The following is a 16,831-nucleotide window of genomic DNA, read 5'->3' on the forward strand; positions in this document are numbered from 1 at the left end:
CAGGCTTTCTTTGCCGACCGGCAGTGTAAGGTGCCGGCCGGCAATCAATCCTCTGCCGATGGCTTCAGTTTGTGCCGATGGCCACATACCACTGCCGGTGGTAATTCCACTCAGCCGATGGTACTCCCCAGTGTCCAGGGATGTAATCCTGAGGTCTTGACAGCCTCCAGAGGAGTGAAGGAAGGAAAACAGAGGCAGCCTATGCATGGCGGCGCATTTCCCGAGGCGATTTTCCTGTTTTAATTAATTTATTTAATTTGTTAATTAAATTAATTAATTTGTAATATTAATTAGCTTGCGTAGTTAATTAATTTGTAATATTTATTTGGTCCCTCCGAGCGAGGGCAAATCTGTAATAAGTGTGCGTGGGTGGTGTGTATGTCTTCCAATCCCCACTTCTTTCTTCCCTTTTACTTACCTGCTTTGATGGTTAGTATTAGAGCACGTTTAATTTAGCATACCTTATGCTATGCATGAGTACATCCATACATTTGTATTGCATACATTAGGCTCGGTACATCATGCTAACTGCATTTGTACTTCAAATTCTAAACTGAATATGTGATAGTTGTGCATTTCTCACATGCCATGTTTAGGATAGTCGAGCCTATTCTAGCAACACTTTGTATGCGATGCATTAGGCACTTAACATGGACTTGGATCATGCATGTTTGCTAACGAGTTCTTTGTTTTGGCACGGAGTACGATGTAAGTATTTCCGCTTTAGCATATCGCATGAGTGTGAATGTTGCCATGTCAGCATGCTTAACATGTGGCTAGATGCTTATGTGTTAGAAACTGCTTGGATGCCTGTGGGTGAAGGTTGGATTGTTTGAGTTGGAAGAACTCATTGAAATCCGTGTTTTAGCCTACTTGCGAGTAGCAAATCCAAAGCATTTTCAAAACAATGTTTATTCCCAAATTAGGAGGTGCTCGTAGCTGACCTTCCCCGATCGTACCCAAGCTCCCGAGCCGAGACAACTCCGGTGATAACGGACATGTGGCCTTCGGCACCGAGTCAGGGTTTCCTAAATTTTCCCATTTCAAAATATTTAGGTGGCGACTCTGTATCTGGCAAAGCAGTCCATGTTTGGCACTACTTTTTCAAAAATCAGTTTCTCAAAACGATTTTCCAGATTTGGACTCTTTGGTTCAGATTAAGAACCGTGACACAAATCGAGTCCGAACTGTAGTAACCCCAAATGAACAGAACGGGACTCATCCTCCCGGGGCGTTCGGGGACGTCTACACCATGACTCTGGCTGAGACGTTGATGGGCTTAGACGCCTTTTATCGTCATGAGACGACCAGATTAGCAGGGAGTCCACTATTACTACAGGTAATGTTTCCCACCCAATCTCACATTTGCATTGCTCACACCACTCGGCCCTCAAGCTCGGTCTTTTCTCACAAAACCCTATTCTCACTTTTCTCTCCTCGTACATCTCTCTATTCTTTATTCTCTCATTTTTCATCCCTTCCCAGGTATGGTTGATGGACAAACTGCAGATTGTGGACTCTTGCCCAGCATATTCTGCTCACGGCTACTTCTTCCGGCACCGTCTAGTCAATGCCCTGGATGAGGGATGGTGGTTCGCTTGGATGTGCCGCTTGTCCGCAGACCGTATTGCTTGGCGGTGCCCTTGGCTGAGCCTTCCGGCAATGAGTTATAATATGCCCCGGCAGACTGGGATTCAATTGGTTGGTCTCACTCACTGTGCATTCTACTTCCCATTCCGGATTCGACGCCAATTTGGCCATGATCAGACCTGCCCGCCAGAGGGGATAGAGTATCCTGCTGCATTCCCAGCCCGAGGCGCATAGCTTGCTTGGCAGGCCGCCGCGTGGAGGACGAGAGAACTCCTGGCCCCCGCTCCTACTTTCAGTTGCACTTTGTCTGATGAGTGCTTGGATTGGCTTAATGAGGAGGCATAGGTCGGGCCCATCTTGGTGTCAGAGGCTTCGACCAGCTGTGGGAGAGGGCGCAGGAGCACCTGACTTGACTATGCCCCGGATTTATTGCTTTATTAGTACTTTCAAGTTTTCTTCATGAATGTAATAAAAAGCAACTTCGATTGTATGGAAAAGCAGGAGAACTCTGTTTTGAAATCAATGAAATTGAAGGACGTTGGTACTGAAAACTTTCCGCTTTGGTCCAAAGATGGTCGAAGTTGTAAAAAGATTAATTTTGAATAAAGTCAACTTTTATTAAAACTTTTCAAAACCATTTTCGATATGGATCAGAACTGGACACGCCTGACATCTGTCACCGAGATGCACAACCCGGGATCCCTGCAACTGGAAAGTTGCCCCTAGTCTGAAGAGTACCGCGGCACTGCATGGCAACGGAAAGTTGCCCCTTGTCTAAAGAGCACTGCATCGGAGATCATAACCGAACCCTTGAATGGTGAATAGACAAAGATGACCGAGATGATCAAATGGACAAAGTTGATCGGGGAAAAGGGTTATGGCTGAACTCCAGGATGAAGTTGCCTACGTATCCCAAAGATGGGAATCAAGCCTTACGTAGTTCAGGTTTAGGTTCACTCGAGTATTTTCACTCTCCTTTTACGCTCTAACTTTTGCCAAGGTCGCCCTTTGCGGGTTTTCAACCTTGCGAGCTCAGTTTTTATATTTTCCAATTTTCTATGCTCTAACTTTTGCCTAGGTCGCCCTTTCGGATTTTCAGCCTAGCGAGCCTCTCAAGGGTAATATTTCTTCAACTTGTCCATGTTGATCGGTTGGGAAAATTCCAGGCCATCTAGGTCCATCAGAACCACAGCTCCACCTGACCAGATAGCTTTGATGATGTAGGGACCAGTCCAATTAGGTCTAAACTTGCCCCTTGGGTCGTGGATGGGAGCTCGGTTGTCCTTGAGTACCAAATCTCCTTCCTTTAGATTCCTGGACTTAACTTTCTTGTCGAAAGCCCGGGCAATTCTGCGCTGATAACCTTGAACATGGTACAGTGCTTTCAGTCTTCTCTCATCAAAGAGCATGAGTTCCTCAAACCTGCTCTGCTGCCAATCTGCTTCGGCTATTTGACACCCAGCCAATACTCGTAATGACGGAACCTCAACTTCGATAGGTAGAACGGCCTCCATCTCATAAACTAATGAATACGGAGTCGCTCCGGTAGAAGTTCTAATTAAAGTCCTGTAGCCCCACAGAGCAAATGGCAGCTTATCCGGCCAATCCCGGTAGGTTTCCACCATCTTCCGCAGTATATGCTTGATGTTCTTGTTGGCGGCCTCAACTGCTCCGTTGGTTTGCGGCCGGTATGTGGATGACTTATGAAAAGCCACGTTATATTTCTCTAACAAGTCAATTACTTCCTTCTTAAAGTGGGAACCATTATCCGAAATAATCTCGTTTGGGACCCCGTAACGACAGATGATGTTGTTTCTGATAAACTTTGTAACGTGCAACGCCTTCAACACGGCATATGATTGGGCCTCGACCCACTTCGTGAAATAATCTATCGCGACCAAGATAAACTCATGCCCATTCGATCCCTTCGGCGTAACAGCCCCGATCACATCAATTCCCCAAACTGAAAACGGCCATGGTGAAGTCATGTTGTACAGCTTCGACGGCGGGATATTCATGCGATTCGCATGGATTTGACATTTGTGGGATCGCCGAACAAAGCTGATACAATCCTCTTCCATGGTGGACCGTAGTAACCCTGTCGAAGGATCTTCCGTGCTAGCATTACTCCACTCATGTGTGCACCGCACTCTCCTCCATGGATGGCCTCCATCAGGCGCTTCGATTCTTCGGCTTCGACGCACAACTTGTGCATTCCCAGATGACCTCTCTTATACAGCTTACCCCCGCAGAAGATGAACGGAACGGCCATTCTTCTGATCGCCCTTTTATCCCTGGCATTTGCCCCTGGTGGATACGTCTCTTTCTCCAAGAAGTTCCAAATGTCGTAATACCAGGGGTTGTCGTCCTGAGCCTCATCTACGGCGGAAATTGACTCATATGTTGGCGCAAACTTCTGGTCAATAATAACTGGACGCATTTGGACTCCGGACGGGATGTCTATCATGGAAGATAGAGTTGCTAGTGAATCTGCGAACCTGTTTTTCTCTCTCACTAGGTGGGTGAAATTTAGCTTCTCAAACCGAGGAATTAACAAATCCAAGGTCTGGTGGTAAATTATCATCTTCTCTTCTTTGACTTTCCAGTCTCCTTTTGCTTGAGACACAACAAGGTTCGAGTCCCCAATGACGTCCAACCGCCTTGCCCCTAGTTCTAGGGCTGCTTCTAGGCCGGCAATACATGCCTCATATTCTACTTCATTGTTCGAGACTTTGAACCGGTGCTTGAATGCTAAAGGGATACGGGAATCGTCAGGCGCTATCAACAACACTGCTATCCCATACCCGTACTGGTTTGACGCTCCGTCAAAGTACATTGTCCAAGTTTCATCTTCGACGTGCAGAATGGCTTCATCTGGGAATAGGTACTCAACTGCCTCATCCCCTTCAACCGGGTGGTCGGCAAGGAACTCCGCTACCGCTCTTCCTTTTACTAACTTGCGTGTCACATACTTCAGATCAAATTCAGAAAGCAACAGCAGCCAATGAGCTAGCCTACCCGTAAGTGCCGGTTTCTCAAAAAGATATTAGATGGGATCCAAGCGTGAAACCAACATTACAGAGTGAGCTAACAGGTAGTGCCGCAGTTTCCTGGTAGCCCATACCAAGGCCAAACAAGCCTTCTCCAGCGGAGTGTAGCGGGTCTCGTAATCCAGCATCTTCTTGCTTAGATAGTAGATGGCCCTTTCCACTTTGTCCTCTGACTCTTGTGCGAGCATGCAGCCCATGGTAGTCTCAGTCACTGACAGGTACAATATCAACGATTTCCCCGGCTTTGGTGGTGACAATACGGGCGGGTTCTGTAAATATTCTTTGATCTGTTCAAAAGCTGCTTGACATCGGCCGTCCCATTGGAATTTCTTTCCTTTCTTCAGGAGACCAAAAAGTGGTTCACAAGTCAAGGTCAATTTTGAAATAAACCGTCTTATGAATTGCACTTTACCTAGAAAGCCTCGCACCTCATTTTCAATCCTTGGTGGTGGCATTTCTAAGATGGCCTTGATTTTGGAAGGGTCGACTTCGATGCCCCTTTGTGTAATCAGAAATCCCAGCATTTTTCCCGCTGTAACACCGAATGTACAGTTCTGAGGATTTAGCCGTAACCGAAATTCTCTGATCCTTTGGAAGAACTTTTGCAGGGCGGTGTAGTGGCCTTCTCTCTCTTTGGACTTGACAATCATGTTATCCACGTACACCTCAACCTCTTTGTGGATCATATCATGCAATATTGTGGTTGCAGCCCATTGATATGTGGCCCCAGCATTCTTCAACCCAAACGGCATCACTCTGTAACAGTATGTCCCCCACGGGGTGGTGAAAGCAGTCTTCTCCCGGTCTTCGGGTGCCATCACTATCTGATTGTAGCCTGAGAAACCATCCATAAACGAGAGCAAAGCATGCCCCACTGTAAAATCCACCAACTCATCAATATGTGGCAAGGGGAAGTCGTCCTTTGGACTAGCTCTATTCAAATCCCCGAAATCCACGCATACTCGGATCCTGCCATCCTTCTTCGGCACTGGAACAATGTTGGCCAACCAAGTCGGGTATTCGGATACTAACAGGAAGCCTGCATCGATTTTCTTGGTGACCTCTTCCTTAATTTTGATGGCCCAGTCCGGACGAATCCTTCTGAGCTTTTGTTTGATTGGTCGGGCCTCGGGGTCAAGAGGGATCTGGTGCTGTACAATCTCAGGATCGATTCCAGGCATGCCTTCGTAGGACCACGCGAAAACGTCTTTGAAATCTTTTAATAAAGCGACTAAGCGCTCGCGTTCCTCCGAAGACAACGTGGACCCGATCTGAACCAGCTGCGGGTCCTTCTCAGTGCCAACATTCACAGTAGTGATTTCATCCGTTAAGGGTTTAACAAATCTTTCCTGCTCTTGATCAATTAATCGTTGCAAAACCGGAGGAATTTCTTCCTCGTTGTTTTCATCAAAATTTTGAAAATCCTGATTTAAGCAACAAATCAAAGGCACAGAAAAATACTGAGAAACCACATCTACATCATTCTCATTAAATACTTCCAAGCCGTCCGATTCTTCTATTACAACAGACTCAAAAGAGAAAGAAAATGACGACCTAGACAGGACTGTGGCATCCGGGTTATCACCCCCAGGAATACTGGACTCAGACTCAGTTGAGCTGGAACCTGATTCCGACTCACAAGACTCGGTGGAATCAGATTCCGGCTCACTACCTGACCCGGTGCTGCTTGATAAAAATCCCTCTTCATATTGCCAGACGAGAGAGGGTGCGATGGATGCATCCAAAATAGTTGATGGTAGGCCCGCAGCCGTTTCATTCCCGATCATGCATACCGAGGAGTTGTCCCCCAAGCACTTCTGTTCGATCGGAGGATCTGAAAGTAGACATGCCAGCGCTACCCCCATTTCGTTTTCAGCGTCCTCAGACTGCACTTCCTCACTCTGTTCAGCCTCAGCTAATGGGTCTGTCTGTTCTTCGGCGAGGTCATCCCCAGGTAACTGTAGATCAAAGAAAATCTCAAACCCTGGCACGCGCTTCCTTTCCGCGTTCAGCCACGGCTCTGGGAAGTCACAGAACGGAAAGTCCTTCCCCTCCCGGACGAAGCGTCAGTTTAAGGTACCCTGAATGGGCCGGTGCATTAAGTCAAACGGCTTCCCCATCTGTTTAACTCTGGCTCTTCTGGCCATTTCCTTTCCTTTCCTTATCCAGTCCTCTTTGGTGGCTAGATAACCCAATCCGAAGGTATGAGGGTTGTGTGGCACTTCGGCCAATGCTGCGACGCCTTTCCGGCCGCTCTTTCCCAATCCCATCCTGGGGATGTGTTGGAGCTTGTTCATGAGGTAGACTGCTTGAGCACTGACGTATACCCCTTCATTAGCTGCCATGATGTCCTGTACAACCTGAGCCTCAGCCAAGGTAAAACCTGATATGAATACATCTTCCATACCGTGCTCGATTTCTAGAACAGGCGTAGATACCTCCGGCGGTGGATGAATCGATGAATTCCTGAAAACAATGGCTACTCCCTTCCCATAGGGGTATTTCACCACTTGATGTAGGGTGGAGGAGACCGCCTTTACCTGATGCAGCCACGGCCGCCCTAAAAGGTGGTTGAAAGTTGCAGGAACCTCCAAGACATGGAACTCTATCTCATGCTGTCCCGGCCCAACCTTTGTTTGAATCTTAACTGTTCCCATTACCTCCCGGCTCGTGTTATCATATGCCCGAGTCACATGGGCCGTTGGCACAAAGTCCGCGATTTTCAAACCGATAGCGTAGGCTGTCCTTGCCGGACAGACATTGATGGCGGACCATGTGTCAATAAGCACCACGGGTATCCATTTATCTCTGCACTCCACAGAGATGTAGAGTGGCTTGTTATGGTTCGCACCCTCAAGTGGTAGTTCTTTGTCAGAAAAGGTCAACATCGGGGTAGCTCCTCCCGAAAAGACTAGGCCCACCAGCTGTTCGGGCGTGGTGTCTATAGAAAGCTTGGCTTTGTCCATGGCTGAAAGGACAACCTGTCTATGTACTCAAGAAGCCATAAGCAGCCCCCAGATGGAGATGTCTGCTTGTATCTTTTTCAATTGTCTCAATACGGCCTCATCCTCGAGTTGCTTTTCTTTTTGGCTCTCTGCTTCCCTATCTTTTCCAGACGCCTCTGGTTGATCTAGGTGTGGAGGCTTGAAATACCGTCCACTCCTGGTCATGTGATCGACTTCGCCGATATACCAGGTATCATCTGGTTGGTTACTCCCCCAATCTTCGTCTGTGTGGGCAAGACATAGATCATCGTCTTCCCACCACATTCCATCTGCAGTCGACAGGCACCTGTCCGGTTCTGGCATGACTGTTCTCATACTCGCAGTACCTTCTACCCTTATGCTCGCGGCATTTTCCATTTTTGTGTTTATAGCAGTCTCAGTCCCCACATGGGCTTTTGCCTTCCTGATTCTCTCAGATTCTTCGAATCTTTCCTATTCCGACTGTGTCAATGCAGCCGACTGTTCAATAATCCCCGTACTCAAAATGCTCCTATCCCGAGCGAAAATTCTTGACACCGGCGCCCTCCGGTGATGCACTCTGTTCCCCAACCCTTCCGGCTGTCACTGACATTATTGCCCCTACCGGGCCTTGTCGTGGCTGAAACTCTTCCACTACATCTGGTTGATCGTCCAACCATCCCGTAACCTCTGTTGATTCCTCATAATCGAACCAGTTGACGGCTAAGTCCCCTGGATCTTGGTTACTGTAAAACTGGGGCTTGGTGAGGTCCTCTTCCACAGCCGTTACATCATCTGTTCCCTGTCCCAGACTGTCCCCTTGGATCACACACAGCTCCCCCTCTGTTGGTAGTTCCATATCTGTCCTGTCCTGGCCTATTGACAAAATGTAGCCACCTGGACTATAAGCATTCCCAACACCACTCGCAGATTCCGCAGACTCTGGCTCAACAACCCCCTTCTCCTTTGGAGTCTTTTCTCTCCTGTTCTCGATAGTCACCACCGTTGGCTTAGGTTGGGTTATGGAGATGTCCATCATGCACAAATTGGTGCAATCGGGAAGGAACACTTCTGGCTTAGGCAGGTGGGAAGGAGTGATATAGATGTTAGGATCGTAAGGCACGACCCCAGCTTGGATGAAGTTGACTCTTTTGGGTGGTGCAGATTGGTTATGTCTGGGGAGAGGGTTTGTAGTAACATTGGGTTTCTCGGGAGGCAAAATCACCCCGTTATTGATGAGATCTTGAATCTCATGACGCAATCGGAAGCACAGATTGGTGTCATGACTGTGCTGTTGGTGAAATGCACAATATTTGGCTGGGTTGTGGGCAGCGGGGAGTCTTTCTGGTAAGGGCTGCGGCTCTAGGGGTTTCAGATGCCCCTTTCTGATTAAGACCCCCAAAGCTTTGGACAGGGGCATATAAAGTGGAGCGAAGGTTCTGGTGTTTTTGGGTGGGTATTTGACTGTTTGTGGGTTATTTTCGGACGCACCGGAGAATGGTGTGGCTGCCATAGTTCTTGAGGGAGGGTTGGTGGTGACCATACTCACTTCGGAGGTCCTGGTAGTTGTAGCGCCACTCGGGCCTGCATTAGTGTTACGATTGAAAGTTCTGCGGGGTTGCTCCCGGTCATTATCAATCAATCCTTGCTTTAAGGCATCCTCAATCTGCACCCCCATTTCATGTAGATCAGAAACGGTAGGGAAGGGGAGTACAATCATCTTTTGCATCAACTTCGGCTGAAGATTGCGTACAATCATCCGAATCTGGTCTTTGTCTGTGGGCCTTAAGGTCATCATCGAAGCCTTAGCCTGCCATCTGGTTACGAATTCTGAGAAGCCCTCTTTGGGTTCTTGCCTCGTTGTTTCGAGATCCCGGGTCGTAATCTCAATTTGTGTATTGTATGAGTACTGCAAGATGAAGGCCTCAGCCATCTCATCCCAACTTCTCTTGACGTCATCCTCCAATTTGGCATACCATATGGCCGCTACACCCGACAGGGTCTGGCCAAATAGAGACAGCTTCTGCAGTCTAGTGAGGCCCATTGGCCTTAGGATGTCTGAAAACAATCTTAGGTGCACCATGGGGTCTCCAGACCCATCAAATCGATCAATGTGCAGCATCTTTAATCTATCAGGCAGCGTCACGGCTGCGTCGGTATACCCATCTTCGATGTCAGGGATGGTCTTAACTCCCTGGGATCTTTTGAACAGCTTTTCGAGCTTGCTTAGCTTTAATGCTGTGGGATCTGTCTCGAACTCGAAAGGAGAGTCCGGTAGGTTGGTGGGTGTTTTGGATAACTGGGGTTGGATTTGGGGTAGGATCGGGGGTGGAGGTGGTCCAATGGGAATGTCCGTGTCATTCTGAACATTAGCTATCTCCCCGAGGGTAGGAATTCCTGGCAGGGGAGGAACTTGTTGCGAAGCAGATGCTCCGTTTTGCTGTTGTAACCTCACGATTAACTCTGCTTGTTCATTCATAACCGTGGCCTGCTGCTTGGCGAACTCTGCCTGCCAGACAGCATCCTGTTGCATCACTTTCATGCTTTCTTGGAGTTAGCGCACCATCTCCTCTAAACTAGCCATACTATTCTGTTCTGACTGTATTATCGGTATATGTTCCCTCTCTGTGGGTGAAACAGAACCCTGATCCCTACGGTACACAGGTGGGGTAGATAAAACCCTCTGTACTGACTGTCGAACTGATGCCCTCTGCCTAGCTGTCCTCCGTCTAGTAACCGGGGGTAGAGAGTGGTACACTGGTTGTCCGTCTACCAGATCCTCAAATCGATGGAGCCGACGACCTCTAATCCAGAGTGCTTGGGGAATATCTACCGGGTTGGAAGCAATGGTGCTAAACTACCTAGCAAAAAGATAAATAAAGCAGTAAATAAACAAACAATCGGCCAGCACAACGGCGTAAAATAAACACATACAACGCACAGTTGGGTATTCATAATACATAGTTGGTAAGCCGAACACACTGTTCCTCGATACTGATCACTGTTCCCCAGAATCACTGTTCCCAAAACTGAACCTGATACCCGCAGATAACTGATTCTCATAAACTGATACTGATGCCCTCAGGTCTAATACTCAATCTTGCAAATTGTCATGTACGTTCTTGTAGAGATACACTCTAAAATCACATAGCAAGTAAAGAGAGGCAAAACACCCCTATGTTGGGGTAGGGTTTCCCTGTCCTATTTTGTCAGGAGCTAGGGTTCCACTATGCACGCAGCAGTTTCAAACAACCTAGAAATGGGTAAGCAACCTGTCCTAACTTGCAATGGTCACTATGGATTCCGAATATGCACTAGGTCGAATGGTCAAAAAAGGTGCCCCGGTAAAACCGGGGTTTGTGTTCCCATGCTGTCAGAGCCCATAACCGGTCAGCCTTATGGTCATGCCTTGACAAGACAAGCCTCCGGCAAACCGTTCAGGAATGGCAGATGGCAAACACGATGTCCTAGGTGCCCCAATGCACATGCAATGCAAAGAGACACATAAATGAAATCAAAACAGGATATCACGAGTTCGAGTCAAGCTCTCTAATTCCCCAGCAGAGTCGCCAGAAACTGTAGACGCGCCCGCATGGCGGGCCCTCGCTACACGCTACAGTTCGGACTCGATTATGTGTCACGATTCTTAATCTGAACCAAAGAGTCCAAATCCGGCAAATTGTTTTGAGAAACAGATTTTTGAAAAGAAGTGCCAAACATGGACTGCTTTGCCAGATACAGAGTCGCCACCTAAATATTTTAAAATGGGGGAATTTAGGAAACCCTGACTCGGTGCAAAAGGCCACGTGTCCGTCATCACCAAAGTTGCCTCGGCTCGGGAACTTGGGTACGATCGGGGAAGGTCAGCTATGAGCACCCCCTCTCGCCCGATCCGAAGATCGGCCTCTACTAACCATGATATCCGTTTTTGAAAGCGTTATGTGTTCTTATTCCTTTTATTAGCCTAGAATTACTATGTTATGCGCACAGCACACAAGTATAGACTAGACTGCCTAATTTGGAAATAAGCATTGCATATCCGTTTGTCTTGAAAAATACTTTGGAATTTGCTACTCGCAAGTAGGCTAAAATACGGATTTCAACGAGTTTTTCCAACTCAGACAATCCAACCTTCACCCACAGGCATCCAAACAGTTTATCACATAAGCATCTAGCCACATAGTAAGCATGCCGTCATGATAGCATTCACACGCATGCGATATGCTAAAGCATGAAAATACTTACGTCGTACTCCGTGTCAAAACAATAAACTAGTTAGTCAACATGCATGGTCCTAGTTCATGTCAAATTGACTAATGCAACACATGCACGATGCAATTAGAGTAGGCTCGGCTAATCTAAACATGGCATGTGAAATGCAATCAATTGATGCACGTATTCAATTTGGAATTGAAGTACAAATGCAGTTAGCATGATGTACCGAGCCTGGTGCATGCAAGACAAATGTATGGATGCACGCATGCATAGCATAAGGTATGCTAATTTAAACATGACCTAGTCTACCATCATAAGCGGGTAAATAAAGGGAAGAAAGACGTGGGGTTGGAAGACATACACACACTCACGCACACTTATTACACAATTGCCCTCACTCGGAGGGTCCAAATAAATATTACAGTCCGAATAATAAACAAATAAATTATTACAGAATTTCTAATTACTTAACAGAATGAATGCAAAAAAAAAGAAGAAAGGTGGCCACAGCCCCCGCCTCAGGATGCGCGAATGATGCATGCTCGAACCCGTCTCGCCCGGAAAGTCCGTACCATACCACTGCTGCCTCTGTTTACACTGCTCTGCTTCTCTGAAAATTGTCAAAATTCTAGGACAAGTCCCCTGAACACTATGGAGCACCATCAGCTTATGATGAAGCTATCGGCCCAGGAAGGATTGCCGATCGGCACTGAACACTGCCGGTCGGCAAAAAGTCCCTGCAGAATCTGGCTTTTGACAGCAAAAAGGACAGACAGTGTATGGCATGGAATTTCAAGCAAGTGTATGCATGGCTACTCTCCCAATCATGTAACGGACTCAAGGGGGGATGGCCCTTGACCCTCGGGCTATCAATAGTGCATTTGATGCATGATAGCCTAAGGAGCCAAGGTTGCAATTTGATGCACAAATGCATGCAACACACAAATGAGGACCAAGAGCCTATCATGCCAAAGTCAAGGGCCTCGGTGACCGAGGGTTGAGGTGTGTTTTGTCACTCGAAGTACAAACGCCCCTCATCCCTCACACTTGGTTTGACACCCCAAACCAAGCAATGCAATGCATGTTATGCAAACATGGCTCGAAATGTAACATGATACTAAGATGCAAAACATGTCAAATGTGATGCAATCTATCATGTTAAGTATGCAAAATGCTAGTCATATGAGATGCAAATGTGATGCGAACATGGACCAATATGCCATAAGACTAGCATGGGACAACATATAATGAAGCAAATAAGCAACAAGCATATGACAAGCATGCAATGGTGGACTTAAACCATAAATGGCAGATCTCAACCTTTGCCATAAACAGTGGCCAAAATGGTGTACAAGAGCACAAATGATGCATGCAAGCATGCACACATCAAGGTCCATCACCTAAGCATGAAAGGGGACAACTCTAAGCATACTTAAAGGCGATATAAAAGGGCATTAAACCAACATGCTAGGCTCTGAAAATGAATAGAGGATGATGCCAAATCGAACAAATCATGCAAGTAAGGCATGCAACAATGACCACTACTTGAAGCCAACAAAGGGGGTCAAACCAAAGCTATGCCAACCAAGCCTTAAAGGACAAAAATGACCTAAAACAATCCCAAGGGACTCCAAAACAAGACTAAAGCATGCATAGATCATGGTCAAAACATGCCAAAGAATGAGTCCAAAACAAGGGCATTCAAGGCCACCAAAAGGGAGCATCACTCAATACTTATCCCAAGCAAACATGGCATGAATTTTTCTATACAAAACAGAGTTCTAACATGCAAAAGGGCCCTCAAAACCCACTGATATGGCAGCCTAAATGCTTAAGCATGGTAGCATACACAATGACCATTTCCAAGGCATAAAAGGACAACCCTTCAAAGCATGAAAGAGATAATGAAGACAAGCACACAAGCATGGATTAGGGACTGAAATATGATCTACCATGATGTCAAATGATGATAACAAGCTTATGCTAAGCATGTTGATGACCCATACAACCAAGGCTTACAAGCCAAAATGCAAAGCAACCCTATCAAGCATGCCAAACATGACAAAATCAGTGGCCAACAGATTTTAAGCATGACAAAACATGGCCAAATACTTCACAAAGTTAAGTCAAAACAAGAGGATATGCCAAGCTAAACATATAGCACACTTCTAGGCAAGATGGAGAATTACAAAGCAAGTATAAAATGCATGCTAAGGGCCAACAAACCACCATTGGACAGAGATATAATATGATCCAAAACACCCAAAAAAACTTCTGAAATGGGACCAAAAATGATCAAGCATGCATGTTTCCCTTTTAAGCCAAAACAAAGGTAAAAGAAGGACAAAGGGGAGAGGGGTGTCCCTCCCCTTTACAAGACTTCAAAATCACTCCATCACCACTGAAAATCCACTAGATTTCAGTGGTGAAAAGAGCAATACACCAAAGGTCAACAAGGCTTAAAGAAAAGGCACCAAAAGAGGCCAAAAGAGGCCTAAGAGGGGGAGTTCGACCCCCAATGCCAAAACGACCTCAATGAGATGTCTTAAGCATGAAAATACAAAGCTTTTTTCAGTTATACACAAAACCTAAAACAGAAAGCAAGATAGGTCAAAAGCCAATGCAAGATTGGGGAAACTAAAGTAAAGTGATTACCCTTGAAGATCCTTTGAAGAACAGTTGGTCCAGCCACCCTCTATTGACCAAAACCAGTCCAAAACCTCAACAAACAACCCTCAAAGTGCCTGAAAGTCGAAGTAAGGTGTGGTAGTGTGTGTGTTAGTGCAAAACTAAGGTAAAAATGCACTTTTAAGCCACAAAACACACACAAGGGAGGAGAGAGAGGGAAATATATAGAGAGAGAGTGTGTATGTATATGTATAAGCTCTGGTTTTTCTCTCAAAATTGCCAACCAAGAAGAAGGAGCAGAGCTCTCCTCTTATAGAAGTCCCCTTTGCAAAGCTTATCAAACAAGCTTGCTTAGAGGGAAATCCCTCCATACACGTGTATGTAGGGGAACAGAGTGGGTGCCAGCTATCACAGCTGGCACAAAATATCTACTAAAAGTAGATGAACAGTAGTCGGCTGCTCAAAATTGCCATTTTGACAAAATGGACTTCCGACCGGCAATATACATTGCCGATGGCAACAAAACACCAGCCGGTGGCCTATGGCCATGGCCGGTGATGTGTGGGGATGCCTCACAAGGCATTCTTCGCCCCTCCAAGGCAAAACACAAGTGTTTGGTGCAAAACCAGACACTAAACAGTCGAGTCGAGAGATCTTGAGGCAAGGCGCACAAGCCGAGACCTCCGGGAACTCAAGACGAACACAAACATGGATGATCACCGAGTGTTCAAACGGTGACGTCCAAGTGTTGAGGACGGTCAAAAATGGGGTGTCTACAGTTGCCCCTCTTTGACAGAACTCGAAAGCCATAACAATGACGGGAGTGAATGTCAAAGCCCAGAGATGACCCATTTTTGACAAGGCCGAAGACTCAGACAAACATGCAAGACAAACAAGATATGCGCCCGAAGGCAGAGGCAAAATGCAAGACGATGCACAGAGCCAAACATAACTTATGATCATGCAAAGAAAACTGTAATGAAGCATACATGCGATAATTTTAAGCTAGCATACACCAAACTGCATCACAATGCAGAAAGGACGTAAGAGAATTATGCAATTCTCGATACGTCTCACTCGGGGGATACAATACCTGTGCGGCTCATCTGGCTGCACCAGCCTCAAATGAACCGTACATACAATATCGTGCCTGTAAAGAAAACAAACTTAACAGGTGCAATATCGTTAGCAACATGCATAATAGTGTATTCGAAATGCGTGACAACGCAAAGCAAGTGGGAAGCATAACAATGCTGTGAAGGCACAGACATGTAAGTGGAGCACGCGGTCTACGCAGGCAACGAAATTGATTATGAGCATGCGGTCTACGCAAGTAATGAAATTGAACATAAGAATGCGGTCTACGCAAGTAGAGCATGCGGTCTACGCAAGTAAAATATGCGGTCTGCGCGAGTAAAACATGCAGTCTACGCAGAGAAAGCATTGCGGTCTACGCAAGTAATGAATTTGAACATAAGAATGCGGTCAACGAAATCAGAACATGCGGTCTACGCAAGCAAAACATGCGGTCTACGCAGGTAATGAAATTAATTACAAACATGCGGTCTACGAAATCAAAACATGCGGTCCACGCAAGCGAAACATGTGGTCTACGCAAGGAAAACATGCGGTCTACGCAAGTAATGGAATTGAACAAGCATGCGGTCTACGCAGGCAAAACATGCGGTCTACGCATGGAAAACATGTGGTCTACGCAGGTAATGAAATTGAACAATCATGCGGTCTACACAGGCAAAACATGCGGTCTACGCAAGGAAAACATGCGGTCTACGCAAGTAATGGAATTGAACAAGCATGTGGTCTACGCAGGCAAAACATGCGGTCTACGCAAAGAAAACATGCGGTCTATGCAGGTAATGAAATTGAACAATCATGCGGTCTACGCAGGAAAAATATGCGGTCTATGCCAGTAATGTGTATGAGGAGAGTTGAATGTACACATGTAAGTAGAGACATGTTATTCATGATGCTGGAATGTAAAGTACTGTAACACAGCATAATTGAAACGATTTGTGGAATTCCCAAGATATGAAAAGGATACGGGACGGGACGTTCTTCGCACGTATCGAGCATCGCCCGCGGAAGTTGTGGCCTGAGGTCAACTCGAAGGTTCACGTTTCAAAGGTATGTTTTCCCGCATTGTTTCGAGTGATGAAGGTGCCAAACCATGCAGTTGACCTGAACAAAGGTGCGGAAGGTGCGTTGACCGCAAGGGGAGTTTTACTGGTATCAATTCCGACACTTTGCTACCCTGCCATTCTATGTTTTACTTTCCTTTTTTACTGGTAGTTTAAGCACATTGCACTGCCTCGGGCAGGTTTTACTCTTTTCTTAAAATTACACATTTTGCAAAACACGTGACGG

Source organism: Camellia sinensis, chromosome 8 (assembly GCF_055761805.1).
Source record: "Camellia sinensis isolate YWXY chromosome 8, ASM5576180v1, whole genome shotgun sequence".
Classification (NCBI taxonomy): Eukaryota; Viridiplantae; Streptophyta; class Magnoliopsida; order Ericales; family Theaceae; genus Camellia; species Camellia sinensis.